Source organism: Ranitomeya imitator, chromosome 5 (genome assembly GCF_032444005.1).
Source record: "Ranitomeya imitator isolate aRanImi1 chromosome 5, aRanImi1.pri, whole genome shotgun sequence".
NCBI classification, from domain to species: domain Eukaryota; kingdom Metazoa; phylum Chordata; class Amphibia; order Anura; family Dendrobatidae; genus Ranitomeya; species Ranitomeya imitator.
Genome location: NC_091286.1, coordinates 183108305 through 183132222, shown reverse-complemented (window position 1 = coordinate 183132222; position 23918 = coordinate 183108305).

Below are 23918 nucleotides of genomic sequence, written 5' to 3'. Positions count from 1 at the left end.
ATACTCTATGCCCTACACTCTACACTCTATACCCTACACTCTATACCCAACACTCTACACTCTATACCCTACACTCTACACTCTATACCCTACACTCTATACCCTACACTCTATACCCTACACTCTACACTCTATACCCTACACTCTATACCCTACACTCTATACCCTACACTCTATACCCTACACTCTACACTCTATACCCTGCACTCTATACCGTACACTCTACACTCTATACCCTACACTCTATACCCTACACTCTATACCCTACACTTTATACCCTATACCCTACACTCTATAGCCTACACTCTACACTCTATACCCTACACTCTATACCCTACACTCTACACTCTATACCCTACACTCTACACTCTATACCCTACACTCTATACCCTACAATCTATACCATACACTCTATACCATACACTCTATACCCTACACTCTATACCCTACACTCTATATCATACACTCTATAGCCTACACTCTACACTCTATACCCCACACTCTACACTCTATACCCTACACTCTATAACCTACACTCTATACCATACACTCTATTCCAAACACTGTATGCCCTACACACTATACCCTACACTCTACACTCTACTATCTATACCCTACACTCTACACTCTACACCTTACACTCTATACATTACACTCTATGCCCTACACTCTACACTCTATACCCTACACTCTATACTATACACTCTATACCCTACACTCTATACCCTACACTCAATACCCTGCACTCTATACCCTACACTCTACACTCTATACCATACACTCTATACCCTACACTCTACACTCTATACCCTACACTCTACACTCAATACCATACACTCTATACCCTACACTCTATACCCTACACTCTATACTCTATGCCCTACTGTCTATACCCTACAGGCTATTCCCTACACTCTATACCCTACACTCTATACCCTACACTCTACACCCTACACTCTACACCCTACACTCTATACCCTACACTCTATACCCTTCACTCTATACCCTACACTCTACACTCTATACCCTACACTCTATACCCTACACTCTATACCCTACACTCTACACTCTATACCCTACACTCTACACTCAATACCATACACTCTATACCCTACACTCTATACCCTACACTCTATACTCTATGCCCTACTGTCTATACCCTACAGGCTATTCCCTACACTCTATACCCTACACTCTATACCCTACACTCTACACCCTACACTCTACACCCTACACTCTATACCCTACACTCTATACCCTTCACTCTATACCCTACACTCTACACTCTATACCCTACACTCTATACCCTACACTCTATACCCTACACTCTACACTCTATACCCTACACTCTACACTCAATACCACACACTCTATACCCTACACTCTATACTCTATTCCCTACTGTCTATACCCTACAGGCTATACCCTACACTCTATACCCTACACTCAACACTCTATACCCTACACTCTATACCCTACACTCTATACCATACATTCTATACCGTACACTCTATACCCTACACTCGATACCCTACACTCTACACTCTATACCCTGCACTCTATACCGTACACTCTACACTCTATACCCTACACTCTATACCATACATTCTATACCGTACACTCTATACCCTACACTCGATACCCTACACTCTACACTCTATACCCTACACTCTATACCATACATTCTATACCGAACACTCTATACCCTACACTCGATACCCTACACTCTACACTCTATACCCTACACTCTATACCATACATTCTATACCGTACACTCTATACCCTACACTCGATACCCTACACTCTACACTCTATACCCTGCACTCTATACCGTACACTCTACACTCTATACCCTACACTCTATACCCTACACTCTATACCCTACACTTTATACCCTACACTCTATACCGTACACTCTACACTCTATACCCTACACTCAATACCCTACACTGTATACCCTACACTCTATACCCTACACCATACACTCTATACCCTACACTCTACACCATGCACTCTATACCCTATACTCTATACCCTACACTCTACACTCTATACCCTACACTCTATACCCTACAATCTATACCCTACACTCTATACCCTACACTCTATACCCTACACTCTATACCCTACACTCTACACTCCATACCCTACACTCTATACCATACACTCTATACCCTACAATCTATACCCTACACTCTATAACCTATACTCTATACCCTACACTTTATACCCTACACTCTACACCCTACACTCTATACCCTACACTCTATACCCTACACTCTATACCCTACACTTTATACCCTATACTCTACACTCTACACTCTATACCCTACACTTTATTCCATACACTCTATACCATACACTCTATACCCTACACTCTATACCGTACACTCTACACTCTATACCCTATACTCTATACCCTACACTCTACACTCTATACCCTACACTCTATACCCAACACTCTACACTCTATACCCTACACTCTACACTCTATACCCTACACTCTATACCCTACACTCTATACCCTACACTCTACACTCTATACCCTACACTCTATACACTACACTCTATACCCTACACTCTATACCCTACACTCTACACTCTATACCCTGCACTCTATACCGTACACTCTACACTCTATACCCTCCACTCTATACCCTACACTCTATACCCTACACTTTATACCCTCCACTCTATACCCTACACTCTACACTCTATACCCTGCATTCTATACCGTACACTCTACACTCTATACCCTACACTCTATACCCTACACTCTATACCATACACTCTACACTCTATACCCTATACTCTATACCCTACACTCTACACTCTATACCCTACACTCTATACCCAACACTCTACACTCTATACCCTACACTCTACACTCTATACCCTACACTGTATACCCTACACTCTATACCCTACACTCTACACTCTACACCCTACACTCTATACCCTACACTCTATACCCTACACTCTATACCCTACACTCTACACTCTATACCCTACACTCTATACCCTACACTTTATAAAATACACTCTATACCATACTTTCTATACCCTACACTCTATACCGTACACTCTACACTCTATACCCTACACTCTATACCCTACACTCTACACTCTATACCCTACACTCTATATCCTACACTCTACACTCTATACTCTACACTCTACACTCTATACCCTACACTCTATACCCTACAATCTATACCATACACTCTATACCATACACTCTATACCCTACACTCTATACCCTACACTCTATACCCTACACTCTATACCCTACACTCTACACTCAATGCCATACACTCTATACCCTACACTCTATACCCTACACTCTATACTCTATACCCTACTGTCTATACCATACAGGCTATACCCTACACTCTATACCCTACACTCTATACCCTACACTCTATACCCTGCACTCCATACCCTACACTCTACACTCTATACCCTACACTCTATACCCTACACTCTATACCCTACACTCTACACTCTATACCCTACACTCTATACCAAACACTCTACACCCAACACTCTATACCATACACTCTATACCCTACACTCTACACTCTATACCCTACATTCTATACCCTACACTCTATACACTACACTCTATACCCTACACTCTACACTCTATACCCTACACTCCACACCCTACACTCTATAACCTACACTCTAATCCCTACACTCTACACCGTACACTCTATACCCTACACGCTATACCCTACACTCTATACCCTACACTCTACACTCTATACTCTACACTCTATACCCTACACTCTATACCCTACACTCTATACCCTACAATCTACACTCTATACCCTACACTCTATACCATACACTCTACACTCAATACCATACACTCTATACCTTACACTCTATACCCTACACTCTATACCCTACACTCTGCACTCTATACCCTACACTCTGCACTCTATACCCTACACTCTATAACATACCCTCTATACCCTACACTCTATACCCTACACTCTATACCATACACTCTACACTCTATCTCTATACCCTACACTTTATACCATACACTCTACACCCTACACTCTATACCATACACTCTATACCCTACACTCTACACTCTATACCCTACACTCTATACCCTACACTCAATACCCTACACTGTATACCCTACACTCTATACCCTACACTCTATACCCTACACTCTACACCATGCACTCTATACCCTATACTCTATACCCTACACTCTACACTCTATACCCTACACTCTATACCCTACAATCTATACCCTACACTCTATACCCTACACTCTATACCCTACACTCTATACCCTACACTCTACACTCCATACCCTACACTCTATACCATACACTCTATACCCTACAATCTATACCCTACACTCTATAACCTATACTCTATACCCTACACTTTATACCCTACACTCTACACCCTACACTCTATACCCTACACTCTATACCCTACACTCTATACCCTACACTTTATACCCTACACTCTACACTCTACACTCTATACCCTACACTTTATTCCATACACTCTATACCATACACTCTATACCCTACACTCTATACCGTACACTCTACACTCTATACCCTATACTCTATACCCTACACTCTACACTCTATACCCTACACTCTATACCCAACACTCTACACTCTATACCCTACACTCTACACTCTATACCCTACACTCTATACCCTACACTCTATACCCTACACTCTACACTCTATACCCTACACTCTATACCCTACACTCTATACCCTACACTCTATACCCTACACTCTACACTCTATACCCTGCACTCTATACCGTACACTCTACACTCGATACCCTACACTCTATACCCTACACTCTATACCCTACACTTTATACCCTATACCCTACACTCTATACCCTACACTCTACACTCTATACCCTACACTCTATACCCTACACTCTACACTCTATACCCTACACTCTACACTCTATACCCTACACTCTATACCCTACAATCTATACCATACACTCTATACCATACACTCTATACCCTACACTCTATACCCTACACTCTATATCATACACTCTATAGCCTACACTCTACACTCTATACCCCACACTCTACACTCTATACCCTACACTCTATAACCTACACTCTATACCATACACTCTATTCCAAACACTGTATGCCCTACACACTATACCCTACACTCTACACTCTACTATCTATACCCTACACTCTACACTCTACACCTTACACTCTATACATTACACTCTATGCCCTACACTCTACACTCTATACCCTACACTCTATACTATACACTCTATACCCTACACTCTATACCCTACACTCAATACCCTGCACTCTATACCCTACACTCTACACTCTATACCATACACTCTATACCCTACACTCTACACTCTATACCCTACACTCTACACTCAATACCATACACTCTATACCCTACACTCTATACCCTACACTCTATACTCTATGCCCTACTGTCTATACCCTACAGGCTATACCCTACACTCTATACCCTACACTCTATACCCTACACTCTACACCCTACACTCTACACCCTACACTCTATACCCTACACTCTATACCCTTCACTCTATACCCTACACTCTACACTCTATACCCTACACTCTATACCCTACACTCTATACCCTACACTCTACACTCTATACCCTACACTCTACACTCAATACCACACACTCTATACCCTACACTCTATACTCTATTCCCTACTGTCTATACCGTACAGGCTATACCCTACACTCTATACCCTACACTCTACACTCTATACCCTACACTCTATACCCTACACTCTATACCATACATTCTATACCGTACACTCTATACCCTACACTCGATACCCTACACTCTACACTCTATACCCTGCACTCTATACCGTACACTCTACACTCTATACCCTACACTCTATACCATACATTCTATACCGTACACTCTATACCCTACACTAGATACCCTACACTCTACACTCTATACCCTACACTCTATACCATACATTCTATACCGAACACTCTATACCCTACACTCGATACCCTACACTCTACACTCTATACCCTACACTCTATACCATACATTCTATACCGTACACTCTATACCCTACACTCGATACCCTACACTCTACACTCTATACCCTGCACTCTATACCGTACACTCTACACTCTATACCCTACACTCTATACCCTACTCTCTATACCCTACACTTTATACCCTACACTCTATACCGTACACTCTACACTCTATACCCTACACTCTATACCCTACACTCTACACTCTATACCCTACACTCTATACCCTACACTCTACAATCTATATCCTACACTCTACACTCTATACCCTACACTCTATACCCTACAATCTATACCATACACTCTATACCATACACTCTATACCCTACACTCTATACCCTACACTCTATATCATACACTCTATAGCCTACACTCTACACTCTATACCCCACACTCCACACTCTATACCCTACACTCTATAACCTACACTCTATACCATACACTCTATTCCATACACTGTATGCCCTACACACTATACCCTACACTCTACACTCTACAATCTATACCCTACACTCTACACTCTACACCTTACACTCTATACATTACACTCTATGCCCTACACTCTACACTCTATACCCTACACTCTATACTATACACTCTATACCCTACACTCTATACCCTACACTCAATACCCTGCACTCTATACCCTACACTCTACACTCTATACCATACACTCTATACCCTACACTCTACACTCAATACCATACACTCTATACCCTACACTCTATACCCTACACTCTATACCCTACACTCTATACCGTACACTCTACACTCTATACCCTACACTCTATACCATACATTCTATACCGTACACTCTATACCCTACACTCGATACCCTACACTCTACACTCTATACCCTGCACTCTATACCGTACACTCTACACTCTATACCCTACACTCTATACCCTACACTCTATACCCTACACTCTACACTCTATACCCTACACTCTATACCCTACACTCTATACCCTACACTCTATACCCTACACTCTACACTCTATACCCTGCACTCTATACCGTACACTCTACACTCTATACCCTACACTCTATACCCTACACTCTATACCCTACACTTTATACCCTATACCCTACACTCTATAGCCTACACTCTACACTCTATACCCTACACTCTATACCCTACACTCTACACTCTATACCCTACACTCTACACTCTATACCCTACACTCTATACCCTACAATCTATACCATACACTCTATACCATACACTCTATACCCTACACTCTATACCCTACACTCTATATCATACACTCTATAGCCTACACTCTACACTCTATACCCCACACTCTACACTCTATACCCTACACTCTATAACCTACACTCTATACCATACACTCTATTCCAAACACTGTATGCCCTACACACTATACCCTACACTCTACACTCTACTATCTATACCCTACACTCTACACTCTACACCTTACACTCTATACATTACACTCTATGCCCTACACTCTACACTCTATACCCTACACTCTATACTATACACTCTATACCCTACACTCTATACCCTACACTCAATACCCTGCACTCTATACCCTACACTCTACACTCTATACCATACACTCTATACCCTACACTCTACACTCTATACCCTACACTCTACACTCAATACCATACACTCTATACCCTACACTCTATACCCTACACTCTATACTCTATGCCCTACTGTCTATACCCTACAGGCTATTCCCTACACTCTATACCCTACACTCTATACCCTACACTCTACACCCTACACTCTACACCCTACACTCTATACCCTACACTCTATACCCTTCACTCTATACCCTACACTCTACACTCTATACCCTACACTCTATACCCTACACTCTATACCCTACACTCTACACTCTATACCCTACACTCTACACTCAATACCATACACTCTATACCCTACACTCTATACCCTACACTCTATACTCTATGCCCTACTGTCTATACCCTACAGGCTATTCCCTACACTCTATACCCTACACTCTATACCCTACACTCTACACCCTACACTCTACACCCTACACTCTATACCCTACACTCTATACCCTTCACTCTATACCCTACACTCTACACTCTATACCCTACACTCTATACCCTACACTCTATACCCTACACTCTACACTCTATACCCTACACTCTACACTCAATACCACACACTCTATACCCTACACTCTATACTCTATTCCCTACTGTCTATACCCTACAGGCTATACCCTACACTCTATACCCTACACTCTACACTCTATACCCTACACTCTATACCCTACACTCTATACCATACATTCTATACCGTACACTCTATACCCTACACTCGATACCCTACACTCTACACTCTATACCCTGCACTCTATACCGTACACTCTACACTCTATACCCTACACTCTATACCATACATTCTATACCGTACACTCTATACCCTACACTCGATACCCTACACTCTACACTCTATACCCTACACTCTATACCATACATTCTATACCGAACACTCTATACCCTACACTCGATACCCTACACTCTACACTCTATACCCTACACTCTATACCATACATTCTATACCGTACACTCTATACCCTACACTCGATACCCTACACTCTACACTCTATACCCTGCACTCTATACCGTACACTCTACACTCTATACCCTACACTCTATACCCTACACTCTATACCCTACACTTTATACCCTACACTCTATACCGTACACTCTACACTCTATACCCTACACTCAATACCCTACACTGTATACCCTACACTCTATACCCTACACCATACACTCTATACCCTACACTCTACACCATGCACTCTATACCCTATACTCTATACCCTACACTCTACACTCTATACCCTACACTCTATACCCTACAATCTATACCCTACACTCTATACCCTACACTCTATACCCTACACTCTATACCCTACACTCTACACTCCATACCCTACACTCTATACCATACACTCTATACCCTACAATCTATACCCTACACTCTATAACCTATACTCTATACCCTACACTTTATACCCTACACTCTACACCCTACACTCTATACCCTACACTCTATACCCTACACTCTATACCCTACACTTTATACCCTATACTCTACACTCTACACTCTATACCCTACACTTTATTCCATACACTCTATACCATACACTCTATACCCTACACTCTATACCGTACACTCTACACTCTATACCCTATACTCTATACCCTACACTCTACACTCTATACCCTACACTCTATACCCAACACTCTACACTCTATACCCTACACTCTACACTCTATACCCTACACTCTATACCCTACACTCTATACCCTACACTCTACACTCTATACCCTACACTCTATACACTACACTCTATACCCTACACTCTATACCCTACACTCTACACTCTATACCCTGCACTCTATACCGTACACTCTACACTCTATACCCTCCACTCTATACCCTACACTCTATACCCTACACTTTATACCCTCCACTCTATACCCTACACTCTACACTCTATACCCTGCACTCTATACCGTACACTCTACACTCTATACCCTACACTCTATACCCTACACTCTATACCATACACTCTACACTCTATACCCTATACTCTATACCCTACACTCTACACTCTATACCCTACACTCTATACCCAACACTCTACACTCTATACCCTACACTCTACACTCTATACCCTACACTTTATTCCATACACTCTATACCATACACTCTATACCCTACACTCTATACCGTACACTCTACACTCTATACCCTATACTCTATACCCTACACTCTACACTCTATACCCTACACTCTATACCCAACACTCTACACTCTATACCCTACACTCTACACTCTATACCCTACACTCTATACCCTACACTCTATACCCTACACTCTACACTCTATACCCTACACTCTATACACTACACTCTATACCCTACACTCTATACCCTACACTCTACACTCTATACCCTGCACTCTATACCGTACACTCTACACTCTATACCCTCCACTCTATACCCTACACTCTATACCCTACACTTTATACCCTCCACTCTATACCCTACACTCTACACTCTATACCCTGCACTCTATACCGTACACTCTACACTCTATACCCTACACTCTATACCCTACACTCTATACCATACACTCTACACTCTATACCCTATACTCTATACCCTACACTCTACACTCTATACCCTACACTCTATACCCAACACTCTACACTCTATACCCTACACTCTACACTCTATACCCTACACTCTATACCCTACACTCTATACCCTACACTCTACACTCTACACCCTACACTCTATACCCTACACTCTATACCCTACACTCTATACCCTACACTCTACACTCTATACCCTACACTCTATACCCTACACTTTATAAAATACACTCTATACCATACTTTCTATACCCTACACTCTATACCGTACACTCTACACTCTATACCCTACACTCTATACCCTACACTCTACACTCTATACCCTACACTCTATATCCTACACTCTACACTCTATACTCTACACTCTACACTCTATACCCTACACTCTATACCCTACAATCTATACCATACACTCTATACCATACACTCTATACCCTACACTCTATACCCTACACTCTATACCCTACACTCTATACCCTACACTCTACACTCAATGCCATACACTCTATACCCTACACTCTATACCCTACACTCTATACTCTATACCCTACTGTCTATACCATACAGGCTATACCCTACACTCTATACCCTACACTCTATACCCTACACTCTACACCCTACACTCTATACCCTACACTCTATACCCTACACTCTATACCCTGCACTCCATACCCTACACTCTACACTCTATACCCTACACTCTATACCCTACACTCTATACCCTACACTCTACACTCTATACCCTACACTCTATACCAAACACTCTACACCCAACACTCTATACCATACACTCTATACCCTACACTCTACACTCTATACCCTACATTCTATACCCTACACTCTATACACTACACTCTATACCCTACACTCTACACTCTATACCCTACACTCCACACCCTACACTCTATAACCTACACTCTAATCCCTACACTCTACACTCTATACCGTACACTCTATACCCTACACGCTATACCGTACACTCTATACCCTACACTCTACACTCTATACCCTACACTCTACACTCTATACCCTACACTCTATACCCTACACTCTATACCCTACAATCTACACTCTATACCCTATACTCTATACCCTACACTCTACACTCAATACCATACACTCTATACCTTACACTCTATACCCTACACTCTATACCCTACACTCTAAACTCTATACCCTACACTCTGCACTCTATACCCTACACTCTATAACATACCCTCTATACCCTACACTCTATACCCTACACTCTATACCATACACTCTACACTCTATCTCTATACCCTACACTCTATACCATACACTCTACACCCTACACTCTATACCATACACTCTATACCCTACACTCTACACTCTATACCCTACACTCTATACCCTACACTCAATACCCTACACTGTATACCCTACACTCTATACCCTACACTCTATACCCTACACTCTACACCATGCACTCTATACCCTATACTCTATACCCTACACTATACACTCTATACCCTACACTCTATACCCTACAATCTATACCCTACACTCTATACCCTACACTCTATACCCTACACTCTATACCCTACACTCTACACTCCATACCCTACACTCTATACCATACACTCTATACCCTACAATCTATACCCTACACTCTATAACCTATACTCTATACCCTACACTTTATACCCTACACTCTACACCCTACACTCTATACCCTACACTCTATACCCTACACTCTATACCCTACACTTTATACCCTACACTCTACACTCTACACTCTATACCCTACACTTTATTCCATACACTCTATACCATACACTCTATACCCTACACTCTATACCGTACACTCTACACTCTATACCCTATACTCTATACCCTACACTCTACACTCTATACCCTACACTCTATACCCAACACTCTACACTCTATACCCTACACTCTACACTCTATACCCTACACTCTATACCCTACACTCTATACCCTACACTCTACACTCTATACCCTACACTCTATACCCTACACTCTATACCCTACACTCTATACCCTACACTCTACACTCTATACCCTGCACTCTATACCGTACACTCTACACTCGATACCCTACACTCTATACCCTACACTCTATACCCTACACTTTATACCCTATACCCTACACTCTATACCCTACACTCTACACTCTATACCCTACACTCTATACCCTACACTCTACACTCTATACCCTACACTCTACACTCTATACCCTACACTCTATACCCTACAATCTATACCATACACTCTATACCATACACTCTATACCCTACACTCTATACCCTACACTCTATATCATACACTCTATAGCCTACACTCTACACTCTATACCCCACACTCTACACTCTATACCCTACACTCTATAACCTACACTCTATACCATACACTCTATTCCAAACACTGTATGCCCTACACACTATACCCTACACTCTACACTCTACTATCTATACCCTACACTCTACACTCTACACCTTACACTCTATACATTACACTCTATGCCCTACACTCTACACTCTATACCCTACACTCTATACTATACACTCTATACCCTACACTCTATACCCTACACTCAATACCCTGCACTCTATACCCTACACTCTACACTCTATACCATACACTCTATACCCTACACTCTACACTCTATACCCTACACTCTACACTCAATACCATACACTCTATACCCTACACTCTATACCCTACACTCTATACTCTATGCCCTACTGTCTATACCCTACAGGCTATACCCTACACTCTATACCCTACACTCTATACCCTACACTCTACACCCTACACTCTACACCCTACACTCTATACCCTACACTCTATACCCTTCACTCTATACCCTACACTCTACACTCTATACCCTACACTCTATACCCTACACTCTATACCCTACACTCTACACTCTATACCCTACACTCTACACTCAATACCACACACTCTATACCCTACACTCTATACTCTATTCCCTACTGTCTATACCGTACAGGCTATACCCTACACTCTATACCCTACACTCTACACTCTATACCCTACACTCTATACCCTACACTCTATACCATACATTCTATACCGTACACTCTATACCCTACACTCGATATCCTACACTCTACACTCTATACCCTGCACTCTATACCGTACACTCTACACTCTATACCCTACACTCTATACCATACATTCTATACCGTACACTCTATACCCTACACTAGATACCCTACACTCTACACTCTATACCCTACACTCTATACCATACATTCTATACCGAACACTCTATACCCTACACTCGATACCCTACACTCTACACTCTATACCCTACACTCTATACCATACATTCTATATCGTACACTCTATACCCTACACTCGATACCCTACACTCTACACTCTATACCCTGCACTCTATACCGTACACTCTACACTCTATACCCTACACTCTATACCCTACACTCTATACCCTACACTTTATACCCTACACTCTATACCGTACACTCTACACTCTATACCCTACACTCTATACCCTACACTCTACACTTTATACCCTACACTCTATACCCTACACTCTACACTCTATATCCTACACTCTACACTCTATACCCTACACTCTATACCCTACAATCTATACCATACACTTTATACCATACACTCTATACCCTACACTCTATACCCTACACTCTATATCATACACTCTATAGCCTACACTCTACACTCTATACCCCACACTCCACACTCTATACCCTACACTCTATAACCTACACTCTATACCATACACTCTATTCCATACACTGTATGCCCTACACACTATACCCTACACTCTACACTCTACAATCTATACCCTACACTCTACACTCTACACCTTACACTCTATACATTACACTCTATGCCCTACACTCTACACTCTATACCCTACACTCTATACTATACACTCTATACCCTACACTCTATACCCTACACTCAATACCCTGCACTCTATACCCTACACTCTACACTCTATACCATACACTCTATACCCTACACTCTACACTCAATACCATACACTCTATACCCTACACTCATTACCCTACACTCTATACCCTACACTCTATACCGTACACTCTACACTCTATACCCTACACTCTATACCATACATTCTATACCGTACACTCTATACCCTACACTCGATACCCTACACTCTACACTCTATACCCTGCACTCTATATCGTACACTCTACACTCTATACCCTACACTCTATACCCTACACTCTATACCCTACACTTTATACCATACACTCTATACCGTACACTCTACACTCTATACCCTACACTCTATACCCTACACTCTACACTCTATACCCTACACTCTACACTCTATACCCTACACTCTATACCCTACAATCTATACCATACACTCTATACCATACACTCTATACCCTACACTCTATACCCTACACTCTATATCATACACTCTATAGCCTACACTCTACACTCTATACCCCACACTCTACACTCTATACCCTACACTCTATAACCTACACTCTATACCATACACTCTATTCCATACACTGTATGCCCTACACACTATACCATACACTCTACACTCTACAATCTATACCCTACACTCTACACCTTACACTCTATACATTACACTCTATGCCCTACACTCTACACTCTATACCCTACACTCTATACTATACACTCTATACCCTACACTCTATACCCTACACTCAATACCCTGCACTCTATACCCTACACTCTACACTCTATACCATACACTCTATACCCTGCACTCTACACTCTATACCCTACACTCTACACTCAATACCATACACTCTATACCCTACACTCTATACCCTACACTCTATACTCTATGCCCTACTGTCTATACCCTACAGGCTATACCCTACACTCTATACCCTACACTCTATACCCTACACTCTACACCCTACACTCTACACCCTACACTCTATACCCTACACTCTATACCCTTCACTCTATACCCTACACTCTATACCCTACACTCTATACCCTACACTCTATACCCTACACTCTACACTCTATACCCTACACTCTACACTCAATACCATACACTCTATACCCTACACTCTATACTCTATTCCCTACTGTCTATACCCTACAGGCTATACCCTACACTCTATACCCTACACTCTACACTCTATACCCTACACTCTATACCATACATTCTATACCGTACACTCTATACCCTACACTCGATACCCTACACTATACACTCTATACCTTACACTCTATACCCTATACTCTATACCCTACACTCTACACTCTATACCCTACACTCTACACTCTACACTCTATACCCTACACTATATACCCTACACTCAATACCCTGCACTCTATACACTACACTCTATACCCTGCACTCTATACCCTACACTCTATACCCTACACTCAATACCCTGCACTCTATACCCTACACTCTATACCCTACACTCTACACTCTATACCCTACACTCTATACCCTACACTCTACACTCTATACCCTACACTCTATACTCTACACTCTATACCATACACTCTACACCCTACACTCTATACCCTACACTCTATACCCTACACTCTATACCCTGCACTCTATACCCTACACTCTACACCCTACACTCTATACCCTACACTCTATACCCTACACTCTATACCCTACACTCTACACCCTACACTCTATACCCTACACTCTATACCCTACACTCTATACCCTGCACTCTATACCCTACACTCTACACTCTATACCCTACACTCTATACCCTACACTCTATACCCTACACTATACACTCTATACCCTACACTCTACACCATGCACTCTATACCCTACACTCTACACTCTATACCCTACAATCTATACCCTACACTCTATACCCTACACTCTATACCCTACACTCTATACCCTACGCTCTACCCTCTATACCCTACACTCTATACCCTATACCCTACTGTCTATACCCTACAGGCTATACAATACACTCTATACCCTACACTCTATACCCTACACTCTACACCCTACACTCTATACCCTACACTCTATACCCTACACTCTATACCCTACACTCTACACTCTATACCCTACACTCTATACCCTACACTTTATATCATGCACTCTATACCATACACTCTATACCCTACACTCTATACCGTACACTCTACACTCTATACCCTACACTCTATACCCTACACTCTATACCCTACACTCTACAATCTATAACCTACATTCTATACCCTACAATCTATACCATACACTCTATGCCATACACTCTATACCCTACACTCTATACCCTACACTCTATATCATACACTCTATAGCCTACATTCTACACTCTATACCCTACAATCTACACTCTATACCCTACACTCTACACTCAATACCATACACTCTATACCCTACACTCTATACCCTACACTCTATACTCTATGCCCTACTGTCTATACCCTACAGGCTATACCCTACACTCTATACCCTACACTCTATACCCTACACTCTACACCCTACACTCTATACCCTACACTCTATACCCTATACTCTATACCCTTCACTCTATACCCTACACTCTACACTCTATACCCTACACTCTATACCCTACACTCTATACCCTACACTCTACACTCTATACCCTACACTCTACACTCAATACCATACACTCTATACCCTACACTCTATACTCTATTCCCTACTGTCTATACCCTACAGGCTATACCCTACACTCTATACCCTACACTCTATACCCTACACTCTACACTCTATACCCTACACTCTATACCATACATTCTATACCGTACACTCTATACCCTACACTCGATACCCTACACTCTACACTCTATACCTTACACTTTATATCCTACACTCTATACACTACACTCTACACTCTATACCCTACACTCTACACTCTACACTCTATATCCTACACTCTATACCCTACACTCAATACCCTGCACTCTATACACTACACTCTACACTCTATACCATACACTCTATACCCTACACTCTACACTCTATACCCTACACTCTACACTCAATACCATACACTCTATACCCTACACTCTATACCCTACACTCTATACTCTATACCCTACCGTCTATACCCTACAGGCTATACCCTACACTCTATACCCTACACTCTATACCCTACACTATATACCCTGCACTCTATACCCTACACTCTACACTCTATACCCTACACTCTATACCCTACACTCTATACCCTACACTCTATACCCTACACTCTACACTCTATACCCTACACTCTATACCATACACTCTACACCCTACACTCTATACAATACACTCTATACCCTACACTCTACACTCTATACCCTACACTCTATACCCTACACTCTATACCCTACACTCTGTACCCTACACTCTACAATCTATACCCTACAATCTATACCCTACACTCTACACCTTACACTCTATAGCCTACACTCTATACCCTACACTCTACACTCAATACCATACACTCTATACCCTACACTCTATACCCTACACTATATACTCTATACCCTACTGTCTATACCCTACAGGCTATATCCTACACTCTATACCCTACACTCTATACCCTACACTCTATACCCTACACTCTACACCCTACATTCTATACCCTAAACTCTATACCCTACACTCTATACCCTGCACTCTATACCCTACACTCTACACTCTATACCCTACACTCTATACCCTACACTCTACACTCTATACCCTACACTCTATACCATACACTCTACACCCTACACTCTATACCATACACTCTATACCCTACACTCTACACTCTATACCCTACACTCTATACCCTACACTCTATACCCTACACTCTATACACTACACTCTACACTCTATACCCTACACTCTACACCCTACACTCTATACCCTACACTCTATACCCTACACTCTATACCCTGCACTCTATACCCTACACTCTACACTCTATACCCTACACTCTATACCCTACACTCTACACCCTACACTCTATACCCTACACTCTATACCCTACACTCTATACCCTGCACTCTATACCCTACACTCTACACTCTATACCATACACTCTATACCCTACACTCTATACCCTACACTCTATACCCTACACTATACACTCTATACCCTACACTCTACACCATGCACTCTATACCCTATACTCTATACCCTACACTCTACACTCTATACCCTACAATCTATACCCTACACTCTATACCCTACACTCTATACTCTACACTCTATACCCTACACTATACACTCTATACCCTACACTCTACACCATGCACTCTATACCCTATACTCTATACCCTACACTCTATACTCTATACCCTACTGTCTATACCCTACAGGCTATACCCTACACTCTATACCCTACACTCTATACCCCACACTCTACACCCTACACTCTATACCCTACCCTCTAAACCCTACAGTTTATACCCTACACTCTATACCCTACACTCTATACCCTACGCTTTATACCATACACTCTATACCATACACTTTATACCCTACACTCTATACCGTACACTCTACACTTTATACCCTACACTCTATACCCTACACTCTACACTCTATACCCTACACTCTATACCCTACACTCTACACTCTATACCCTACACTCTATACCCTACAATCTATACCATACACTCTATACCATACACTCTATACCCTACACTCTATACCCTACACTCTATATCATACACTGTATAGCCTACATTCTACTCTATACCCAACACTCTATACCCTACACTCTATACCCTACACTCTATACCTTACACTCTATACCCTACACTCTACACCCTACACTCTATACCCTACACTCTACACTCTATACCCTACACTCTACACTCTATACCCTACACTCTATACCCTACACTCTACACTCTATACCCTACACTCAATACCATACACTCTATACCCTACACTACATACCCTACACTCTACACTCTACAATCTATACCCTACACTCTACACTCTATACCTTACACTCTATACCCTACACTCTATACCCTACACTCTACACTCTATACCCTACACTCTACACTCTATACCCTACACTCTATACCCTACACTCAATACCCTGCACTCTATACCCTACACTCTACACTCGATACCATACACTCTATACCCTACACTCTACACTCTATACCCTACACTCTACACTCAATACCATACACTCTATACCCTACACTCTATACCCTACACTCTATACTCTATACCCTACTGTCTATACCCTACAGGCTATACCCTACACTCTATACCCTACACTCTACACCCTACACTCTATACCCTACACTCTATACCCTGCACTCTATACCCTACACTCTACACTCTATACCCTACACTCTATACCCTACACTCTATACCCTACACTCTATACCCTACACTTTACACTCTATACCCTACACTCTATACCATACACTCTACACCCTACACTCTATACGATACACTCTATACCCTACACTCTACACTCTATACCCTACACTCTATACCCTACACTCTATACCCTACACTCTACACCCTACACTCTATACCCTACACTCTAATCCCTACACTCTACACTCTATACCCTACACTCTACACTCTATACCCTATACTCTATACCCTACACTCTACACTCTATACCCTACACTCTATACCCTACACTCTATACCCTACACTCTACACCCTACACTCTATACCCTACACTCTAATCCCTACACACTACACTCTATACCCTACACTCTATACCCTACACTCTATACCCTACACTCTACACTCTATACCCTACACTCTACACCCTACACTCTACACTCTATACCCTAAACTCTATACCCTACAATCTACACTCTATACCCTACACTCTATACCCTACACTCTACACTCAATACCATACACTATATACCTTACACTCTATACACTACACTCTATACCCTGCACTCTAAACTCTATACCCTACACTCTGCACTCCATACCCTACGCTCTATAACATACCCTCTATACCCTACACTCTATACCCTACACTCTATACCATACACTCTACACTCTATCTCTATACCCTACACTCTATACAATACACTCTACACCCTACACTCTATACCATACACTCTATACCCTACACTCTACACTCTATGCCCTACACTCTATACCCTACACTCAATACCCTACACTCTATACCCTACACTATACACTCTATACCCTACACTCTACACCATGCACTCTATACCCTACACTCTACACTCTATACCCTACAATCTATACCCTACACTCTATACCATACACTCTATACCCTACACTCTATACCCTACACTCTATACCCTACACTCTATACCCTACACTCTACACTCTATACCCTACAGGCTATACCCTACACTCTATACCCTACACTCTATACCCTACACTCTACACCCTACACTCTATACCCTACACTCTATACCCTACACTCTACACCCTACACTCTATACCATACACTCTATACCCTACACTCTACACTCTATACCCTACACTCTACACTCAATTCCATACACTCTATACCCTACACTCTATACCCTACACTCTATACTCTATGCCCTACTGTCTATACCCTACAGGCTATACCCTACACTCTATACCCTACACTCTATACCCTACACTCTACACCCTACACTCTACACCCTACACTCTATACCCTACACTCTATACCCTTCACTCTATACCCTACACTCTACACTCTATACCCTACACTCTATACCCTACACTCTATACCCTACACTCTACACTCTATACCCTACACTCTACACTCAATACCACACACTCTATACCCTACACTCTATACTCTATTCCCTACTGTGTATACCGTACAGGCTATACCCTACACTCTATACCCTACACTCTACACTCTATACCCTACACTCTATACCCTACACTCTATACCATACATTCTATACCGTACACTCTATACCCTACACTCGATACCCTACACTCTACACTCTATACCCTGCACTCTATACCGTACACTCTACACTCTATACCCTACACTCTATACCATACATTCTATACCGTACACTCTATACCCTACACTAGATACCCTACACTCTACACTCTATACCCTACACTCTATACCATACATTCTATACCGAACACTCTATACCCTACACTCGATACCCTACACTCTACACTCTATACCCTACACTCTATACCATACATTCTATATCGTACACTCTATACCCTACACTCGATACCCTACACTCTACACTCTATACCCTGCACTCTATACCGTACACTCTACACTCTATACCCTACACTCTATACCCTACACTCTATACCCTACACTTTATACCCTACACTCTATACCGTACACTCTACACTCTATACCCTACACTCTATACCCTACACTCTACACTTTATACCCTACACTCTATACCCTACACTCTACACTCTATATCCTACACTCTACACTCTATACCCTACACTCTATACCCTACAATCTATACCATACACTCTATACCATACACTCTATACCCTACACTCTATACCCTACACTCTATATCATACACTCTATAGCCTACACTCTACACTCTATACCCCACACTCCACACTCTATACCCTACACTCTATAACCTACACTCTATACCATACACTCTATTCCATACACTGTATGCCCTACACACTATACCCTACACTCTACACTCTACAATCTATACCCTACACTCTACACTCTACACCTTACACTCTATACATTACACTCTATGCCCTACACTCTACACTCTATACCCTACACTCTATACTATACACTCTATACCCTACACTCTATACCCTACACTCAATACCCTGCACTCTATACCCTACACTCTACACTCTATACCATACACTCTATACCCTACACTCTACACTCAATACCATACACTCTATACCCTACACTCTATACCCTACACTCTATACCCTACACTCTATACCGTACACTCTACACTCTATACCCTACACTCTATACCATACATTCTATACCGTACACTCTATACCCTACACTCGATACCCTACACTCTACACTCTATACCCTGCACTCTATACCGTACACTCTACACTCTATACCCTACACTCTATACCCTACACTTTATACCCTACACTTTATACCATACACTCTATACCGTACACTCTACACTCTATACCCTACACTCTATACCCTACACTCTACACTCTATACCCTACACTCTATACCCTACACTCTACACTCTATACCCTACACTCTACACTCTATACCCTACACTCTATACCCTACAATCTATACCATACACTCTATCCCATACACTCTATACCCTACACTCTATACCCTACACTCTATATCATACACTCTATAGCCTACACTCTACACTCTATACCCCACACTCAACACTCTATACCCTACACTCTATAACCTACACTCTATACCATACACTCTATTCCATACACTGTATGCCCTACACACTATACCATACACTCTACACTCTACAATCTATACCCTACACTCTACACCTTACACTCTATACATTACACTCTATGCCCTACACTCTACACTCTATACCCTACACTCTATACTATACACTCTATACCCTACACTCTATACCCTACACTCAATACCCTGCACTCTATACCCTACACTCTACACTCTATACCATACACTCTATACCCTGCACTCTACACTCTATACCCTACACTCTACACTCAATACCATACACTCTATACCCTACACTCTATACCCTACACTCTATACTCTATGCCCTACTGTCTATACCCTACAGGCTATACCCTACACTCTATACCCTACACTCTATACCCTACACTCTACACCCTACACTCTACACCCTACACTCTATACCCTACACTCTATACCCTTCACTCTATACCCTACACTCTATACCCTACACTCTATACCCTACACTCTATACCCTACACTCTACACTCTATACCCTACACTCTACACTCAATACCATACACTCTATACCCTACACTCTATACTCTATTCCCTACTGTCTATACCCTACAGGCTATACCCTACACTCTATACCCTACACTCTACACTCTATACCCTACACTCTATACCATACATTCTATACCGTACACTCTATACCCTACACTCGATACCCTACACTATACACTCTATACCTTACACTCTATACCCTATACTCTATACCCTACACTCTACACTCTATACCCTACACTCTACACTCTACACTCTATACCCTACACTATATACCCTACACTCAATACCCTGCACTCTATACACTACACTCTATACCCTGCACTCTATACCCTACACTCTATACCCTACACTCAATACCCTGCACTCTATACTCTACACTCTATACCCTACACTCTACACTCTATACCCTACACTCTATACCCTACACTCTACACTCTATACCCTACACTCTATACTCTACACTCTATACCATACACTCTACACCCTACACTCTATACCCTACACTCTATACCCTACACTCTATACCCTGCACTCTATACCCTACACTCTACACCCTACACTCTATACCCTACACTCTATACCCTACACTCTATACCCTACACTCTACACCCTACACTCTATACCCTACACTCTATACCCTACACTCTATACCCTGCACTCTATACCCTACACTCTACACTCTATACCCTACACTCTATACCCTACACTCTATACCCTACACTATACACTCTATACCCTACACTCTACACCATGCACTCTATAC